Below are 8,580 nucleotides of genomic sequence, written 5' to 3' on the forward strand. Positions count from 1 at the left end.
AATCTTTTTGGTTCTTTCCAGTTTGTCATTGCATGGTGAATTGTTCTCCGATCTTTGCTAATGTCAGTCATCACTGGCATTGTGTTAACACGCACCTGAATGCTCCAGAAGAAGAAACTGCAAACTTTTATTGTTGGTACCTTTGATCAACTTTAAAGACCTGCAAAGCCCAAGTTAGGAGGTTTGATGGGTATCAAGAGTCAGTCAAGAGACCATGGTTTGTCCCATGCTCTGTTTTACATTGAGATTTTGCTCGGTTCTGCTCCCTGATTCATTTTATTTCCACTTACTCTTGATTTTGCTTCTACCAGCTACTTTGGTTTAAGCACTAAAGAGTACCTGGTTAGAGTGTGAGAGAGAGAGAGAAAGATTTGATTTGAATTCACACTAGAAACCTTTTAGCATATCTCTCTCTATAGATATAGATATAGATAGAGAGAGGGGGAGAGAGAGATTAAAAACACTCACACACACAATACTTTTTTCCCTGAAAACTTTTCTGCATGCATCAACTCAAAATGGTATACAATATTGCTGGACTACCTAACATGCTGAAGCATTACATCTCCCTATAGGCTGTAATGCTGTCATTGTGAATTTAATCCAATGATCCAATAAATGTGAATTCAAAGTCCATAACTGTATTTATTTGTGGAAATCAACTTGAAACTTTGTATGCATGCGTGTAACTTTCCTGTATCAGTACTGGACTTGGACACCATGGCCCAATGGCATCCTGTGCTAATTCTTTAAAGTCCTTATATGCCGAGAGGCTCGTTAAATGCTTTGACTTTTCACCTGAGAAGCCTGTTGAAGGCATTTTTCTACACCAGCCCCACAATCTGTCAGGAGCATGTAGGGAAACACTCTATCTTCCCGTGTCCTCTGTCTCCCACAAAAAGCACTTGTCCACAGTTAGAACCACAGTAGAACAAAGTGCACATCGAGGCTATTTGAGTTATTCTTACACATCTTACCCACTACCCCTGATAAATACTAGAGTTTAACATTCAGTGCATGACTAAGTCACGGTGTTGTGAATCCTCTTTATTCAGAAACCTATCTCATTTATTCTGCCAGCACCACACATCAGCCAGAGCTTGATGATAACAATTTCAGTGACAAAGCCCCATTATTAAGATCCCCACAGGTATGCAAATAAGACAGAACAATAGCACATGTGAAACAAAGAATAAAGTTCAAAAGGCAACATGCTGCACTGGACATAACATTCTGCATGGTGCAAAAGTCCAAAAAGCAATCATAGCTTCTTCAGCTGAAACCACTATTGTATTAAGTCACTGTCATCACGATTTTGGCAAAAGAAAGTAAAGGAGATTCATTTTGTGGTTTGAGTTCAGGGGCTAATGTGCAATGAGCTCACTGAATCAGATCAAATCAACAGAGTGACCCAGTGTAAGTTTCTGAAATGCAAAAACTGTCGTAATGAAAAAGCATAAAAGATTTTTGCCACAGTCACATTTTTGCTGTTATTTAGAAAAATGCCAAAATCTGGGTGTACAAATAGTCGTGCAAAATTGCATCATATAATGAAGATAGCTGCTAGCCTTTCTATGATCAATGTTTAAAGTTGCAATGGTTTTGATTGGAGACTTGGGGAAGCTGTAGCACAAGCACTAATAAAACATCCACAGTTCCAGCTGTATGTTTTGTTCTTGTGGCATGTTTCTCATGTATATTCTGGGTTTTTAAGATCAAAATCACTTGGCTTTGGGTCCCTGTATTGTAGCATTTCTTTTTCTTCAGCCTGCTCCTCCCACATACAGTACAGAAATAGTGAAGGGTTCTAGAAATCACTTGCTCTCCTGCTCCGATTTGTTTAGAGCAAGGCTTCCTCCCAAACCGCAACCACTTCGATTACACTAACCTCTGATTTAGCAGCTTTGACCTCAGTAAATGTTATGACAGCTAGGGTTGCTGTATTCAGTACGAGCAGGCAAAGTTGGAAAGCTTTGCCCACAATGTGAAAATACTAAACTGAACCTCTGTGCAGAGACGATGGCAACAAAAAAACATCGTCCAAGTATTTGGACTTGATCTGTGTCGTATTAAAAGAGATAAATAGGCTCAAAACATACAGATTCTGACACTAGAGGGTTTTTTAATAATTAAATAATAAATGCGATGCGTCTTTACAGTTTGTGCTGCAGATATTAGAAAAAAGCTGCAAATGAATAAGCTGTGGAAACATAGAAACGCAAAGAAGACTGTCCGTGAAAACATGGAAAAGGGTGAGTTTGTCCATTTTTAATAGGTCTGTTCATTCGCTTACTAGTATACAACATGATGCGGTGGGCTGTATAATTTTCTTGTTGCAAACGCCTGTGTTTTCAGCGAGCTCATTTGCATTCATGTGTGCTACAGCAACAAGCTATGGTTTACCAAAGAGCTCAGACAAGAGAAGACACACTGAGGGAGCTCACAAGGCAGAAAATTGAGAGGAATATAGAGCAGCAAGCATCCAGTTCAACAAGGAAATAAGAATACAAGGACTCTTCTCTACCCAAATCAAACCACAGACGCTATCTGCAGGATGCACTTTAAGGGGCCGATTAATGCTGTTTTGTTTTCATAATAATATTTCCATCCCGTGCCGTCAATGCTTGTCAGTATTTGCACTCTGAATTCAAAGTACCTGAGTTTCTGTGACAAATATGTGTTCAGTGGTAACAAGGATTAGAAGGGTGCAACGCTGCGGTGTGAGGTCCTAAGCTGTGTCCGGATGTCACTCTTACTATACTCTGCAGGCTCAGAAACAATAAAGGATTCATGACAATGTAGGAAACATAAAACAACATCACAGATTGTTAACGGTTTGATCTTTTAGTCATGCTCATGCCCATTCTAGACATTTTGGCATGGACATAATTGCCATTATACAAGCCTTACGTCTGTCAAATCTTACTGGATCCATAAAAGTTTGGGTTTTTTTTAAACTGCAGTAAAAAGCCAGTGTACACCCTTAGCCACTCTTTTGAGCTCTGGTCCTTTTTTAACAGCCTCAGATCTTCTATTTTCATTTTTTGCATTTTATGTATTGAATTTACTCATTAAGCTCACAGGGTATAGCAACTCAAGTTTGGTATTAGAGGATTGCATTGTATGTCAGTAAGCAGTGATAGGGATGGTCTCAAAGATGGCTATGGGTGTCAGAGCAGCAGTTTTGTGTCACTATTCTGCTGCAACACGACCAGGTTAGTGTGTGACTTTGGGTATAGAAAAGTTATGAAATGAATCTAACTGAGACGTATCAGAGAATCTGAAATTTAACTGTACGAACCCACTGTGTGCATCGTTCTGCGTCCTCACTGTTCTGTGGAAAACATGACAACAAGGATCAAAAAGAGAACAGATGTTTAAAACTGGTTGAAATTATCCAGCTTTATACAAATTCCAAGGACTCCTGCTTGTTAGTATGAATGCTAATGTACGACATACTGTAATTATAACAACTGTGAGTTCTGAGCTACAGAAATTATACTGTGTGAATGTGATGCTGTATATTATTATGTCTTCGATAGATTAAAAAGATTGGCAGTATATCTGTGGATTCTGTGATAGTCAACACCTATAGAAAAAAAATTACCCTCTCTGTTTGAACCAAAAAGAACAAAAAGGCTCTCTCACTTGTGTACAAGCACAACAGTCTGCTGCTGTGCCCGGCACTTCTTTGCCTTCACCTATGTCCCTATCTCATTTCTCCTCCTCCTCTGCCACAAAACAACCCAACTGTGAAGATGCTGGCTCGAACACAAAGACCCGGGGCTTAATAGAGGTTATGCAGGTGCTGTTCCAGTTTTGGCATTCTAAAGGAATATCTAGACCATAAACATGAAAGATTCCCATCAGCTTCCAAGCACTCGCGGCCTCAATCTCTAATAAATATAACGAGATCACAGGCTGTCTGTTGGGCAATGGACCTCAGGTTAGGGTTTACGATAGTGAATCCTCTCATTCCTCACTGAATTCCTCAAGCTGCCATATTTCATCAGTCTGGGATCCTCAGTGCATCCCAGAGCTCATTTTGTGATGAAATGTTGTAATTTACTTTCTTGGTCTAGCCACATTTTTATCCCACCTACCTCGTCTACTTCTATTGCAGTTCCTGATTTCCTATATTCTCTCAAATTACTTCTCAGGTCTCCATGATAGAGAGTGATAGCAAGTTCTCCTCTGTGTAGAAGAGAAGTGATAGTGAAAAGAGAAAAAGGACACACAGCTGCAGTAATTTGTTTGAATTACACAGAATGCTGCTGAAGAGTGTTTTGTTTTTCACATGTTGATGATGACAAAGCACAGAAAAAGTTGCTGGGAATGGATTTTAAGATGGCAACAATCACAGTTTCACCCATGTGGGGTGAAAAAGTAGCTTATTGTTAAATCACTGTAAAATGAAATGTGAATAAGTGATTTCTCTGTAACAATATCTTCAATTATTAGCAATAACATAAACCTAAAGGGTTGTTCATTATCCAGGGGAAAAAATGACTAAATGTGATAAGAATAAAAAAAATAAATTCACAAGAAACCTAAAAACTGAAATGGACCTAGATGAAGAGGCGCAGCCATTTTTTTTCATGTAATAAAAATAATTTCATTATTCATTCATTATTTACGTGATATTGGCTAAATTTAAGACCTACTTTATCTTATCTTATCATAAACAATTTAAACCTGTCCTGCCCCCTAACATAAAATAAAGTCCAGTGCGAGTCATTCTATTCATCTGGACTGGAGTGGTGGAGCAGTGCACTTAGAGGAGGTTCCTCTTTAAATACTGATGGATGCTCAAAAGATTCATTGTGTCACCTACCAGTATGATTCAGCTTTCCTCCCAGGTAAGACTGTGGAAGCAGTATTTAGATAGTTTTTATGTTAGTCTGCTCAGAGCTGGCCGTAGTCAAACATGATAATGATGACAGGAAGCCAGAAGTGCCAAACTTTTGTTTGTACTCGAGCATTCCTGGGACCTGTAAACTCAGAGCGTGAGCGTTTCTTGGAGGATGCAAAAATATGCTGATCTGAGGTAACTGAGGAGCAAACTTTCTGAAAAAAAGTGAAATACCTGCAGTTTGCAGAAATTCGCCTGATTATTCTGTTTTCTTCACACTGGAAATTCCATAAAATCTTGCAAGAAATTGCTTTCTGGCCTAATGCTCCTGTCCTTTCAAATGTTCATTACATTCAAATTCTTACAAGTGCTTACAAGGCACAACCTGCATTTCAAACTTCAAAACTAGAAAAATTTGCATTTCCTGCGAAAATGCTGTGTGAATGCCTTGTAGTAGAATCTGAAAACAGCAGAAGGAGAACAATCTGCTGAAAAGAGCTGAAGTTTGTGCCGAAAACAGCTAAAGAATCTGGAATTTTTGCTGAAAAGAGGTGAAAGTCAAAAATTCTGCTAAAAAGCAGTGAAGAAGCCTAAACTTGCACTGAAAAGATTGAAAAAAAAAAAAGACCGAAAGACTTAAACTATCTCCTGAAAAGAAGGTTTGCCACAAGCTGGGTTCAAACCCAGGCCTCCTGGCGTCAAGGCAGGAACTCATCTCACTGAGCCAAACTGGTTCACAGTATACAGAGAAGAGAACTGAATATTCTGCTTAAATGAGCAGAAGCAGTAGCGATTTGTGCTGATAAGAGGTGAAAAAGCTGAAAATTTGGCTAAAAAGAGGTGTATCAGCAGAATTTCTGCAGAAAAGAGGTAAAGAAGCAGAACGTTGTGCTGAAAAGAGGTTTCTGCTGAAAACAGCTGAAAAAGCTGGGATTTGTGCTGAAAAGGGGTGAGAAGCTTAAATTTGTATTGAAAACAGTTTAAAAAAAAAAGTAACTATGAACTGAAAAAATTGTTGCCATAAGCGGGATTTGAACCCGGGCCTCCCGCTCTGAGAACGGCTGCTCATCTCACTGAGCTAAAACACAGCTCAACCCAGCAAGCAAAATCAGTGACCACACGGATGATGTGGTCCATTCATGTCAATGGGCAAAAAAATTGCATAAAAAATTAAATATCTCAAAAAGTATAGAAGTAATGAGAACCAAAAGCCAGAGCGGGCATTAGCAGAAAGAGCAGAATTTTTTAAAGTTTGAATGGCGAAAATCGGATAAAAAACTGTGGAAGTACTTCCACGGCGAAGAATCATGGGGCAACTAGAATAAAGTATAAAGAATAAAGAGAAACAGGAACTCAATAATGCGAATGCCTGTGAGGTATTCACACAATAAATGCTTATTGTGCACTTATGAGCTTCATTTTGTCTTGATTTATGATTCATGATTGCTGAACGTTTTACAAAAGTAACTATTTTCAAATAATGACTCAAGTGACCCTATCTCGCTTGGATTGCTGTATTTTTTTAAACGTGGTATCATTTTTAACAGTTTTATTGTCAGTAACTCAGATTTAAAGGAGGAGAACCCCAGTTTGACAATGGTAACCCTTTAGAGCTTAATTCAGTGACACTGAGGAAATTAAAGTAATTAACTGAAGAGTTTATTTAATGGGAAAAGAAAAGTTTTTTCCTGCTTTTGTTTGGGGCTTCTTTTTTTTACTTTTTATTGCTAAACTTTCATATTACGCTTAAGAATCCCTGATATATATTTTAAAATTGTGAATTGTCTTTTCAGTGTCTGGATGCTGTTAGCTGAATGTATTAAACATAGAGTCTGAACTCGTTTTTCAGTGTTAAATAGTTGGCTCGTTAGCAATACTGTTGTTTTGATGTCAGATATTTGCTCTTTAAACATCACTTTGATATTCAATTGTTATAAACAGTAATATAGTCGTAGTTTTGTATATTCGGTTTATAAAGATCACCCATCATATTTGTAAAGATGAAGATTTTCTTTAAAAAAAGACTCCCTTTTTTGCTAACTGTGGTTGCATCAGCGTGGCATCATCCCATCTCTGCTGAATTGTCTTCCTAACAACACCCATGCTCTTCCTAAACTGAGGAGTTGACAGTCACTTTCATGGCTTTTTTTTTTCCAACCGCATCGGCAGATTGGTGACTGTCAGGTGTTGAGAAAAAGAGACAATTCGAAAAATGGCAAAATGTCACATGTTTCATGCTTTGAAAGAGTTAAGCATTCAAAATGTCCTTGATCTTCGCATATAGCCCAGAAAAAACATACGAATTGACTTAAGATGTGCAACATTCATGCCAGTACCACAATGACTTACTAACTTCATTTGACTTTAAAGTTTTGCATTGTCCTTACTTTTAAACAGCACATCCTGTCTGCAACACACCGCATGCAAAGCTTTTTATGCTTTCAGCTGCACCCAGTGTTTCAGTGTTATGTAACTGTTCTCCAGTGTGTCAGCATTTGGCACCAATTAACCAGGTTTATTTGTCCGTGTGCCTATTGTGCCTAGTGAGTAAAAGTGTTTCTGAATCCACTGTGGAATTGTGAGGGGGTTTATGGACCGTGAAAACTGTGATTCCAGTTTGATCATTTGACATCGCTGCATTAAATGACTGCTGTGATTTTTTGTGATAATTACAGGATTGTGAAATTTCACACCCACTATAGAGGCGAGACACCTATGCAAGATGTTACAATGGGCTTTTCAATAAAAAGCTCAAAAAAGCTCTCCCAATGTAACAGTTTACCACTATGTGAGTTGTTAAGAAATGTTAAGTGGTGAATCACTTGAGTATCCTTTATTTTATTATCTGTTAGACTGCATTTGTGTGCGATGTGATGCATTTAGCATTGTTTTTCTGATTTATAGGTGTCTTCTGATCAGCAAGGAGGGCAAAACATTCATTTTCAAGCTAAGCTTTGGCTGATAAACAGAGTTCATGAGGTCTTACAAAGACCGAGTACTTTGAAGACCCTGGCTTATCAGCAGCAGGTAGGGCAATGACAAATATTTTTAAAATAAAATATTTTAAAGGACATTTTACAGACCGAATTTCATAAAATGCTTTCAATTTGATTCAAATTTTCTTCATATAGCGTTAAATAAAAACAACAGTCGACTCAAGGCACTTTGTACTGTAAGGTAAAAACCCTACAATAATGGAAAGAACACCCAAAAAAATCAAGGAACACTCCCCTCCTCTTGGTCACGGTGGGAAAGAAAAACTTCCTTTTGAAAGGAAGAAAAAGAAGAGTGCCTCTTCTTTCTGCTCCCATCCCTACTCATGTTTATTGCCACTTGACGGACTGTTTATTCTTGTAACAGATCTGATCTTGAACTGTGTGTTGACCTGACTATAAATTAAATCCTAAGCATTAAATCCTGAGGTCAAACACTCAGGTTAAACACAAACTTAACAACGTAATGTATGCGGTACAGTGCAGTGAGGAATGCTCAGACCTCTACATTGGAGAGACCAAACAGCCACTCCATAAATGCATGGCACAACATAGAAGAGCCACCTCGACAGGACAAGACTCAGCTGTCCATCTGCATCTAAAGGACAAAGGTCACTCTTTTGAGGACGCCAATGTTCACATTTTGGACAGAGAAGATAGATGGTTTGAAAGAGGAGTGAAAGAAGCCATCTATGTCCACTGTGAATGACACCAACTGTCTGTCATCTTTAATGA

Source organism: Diplotaxodon limnothrissa, linkage group LG9, assembly GCF_057381915.1.
Source record: "Diplotaxodon limnothrissa isolate DT_005_m linkage group LG9, D_limnothrissa_male_GT1.1, whole genome shotgun sequence".
In the NCBI taxonomy this organism is placed as follows: Eukaryota; Metazoa; Chordata; class Actinopteri; order Cichliformes; family Cichlidae; genus Diplotaxodon; species Diplotaxodon limnothrissa.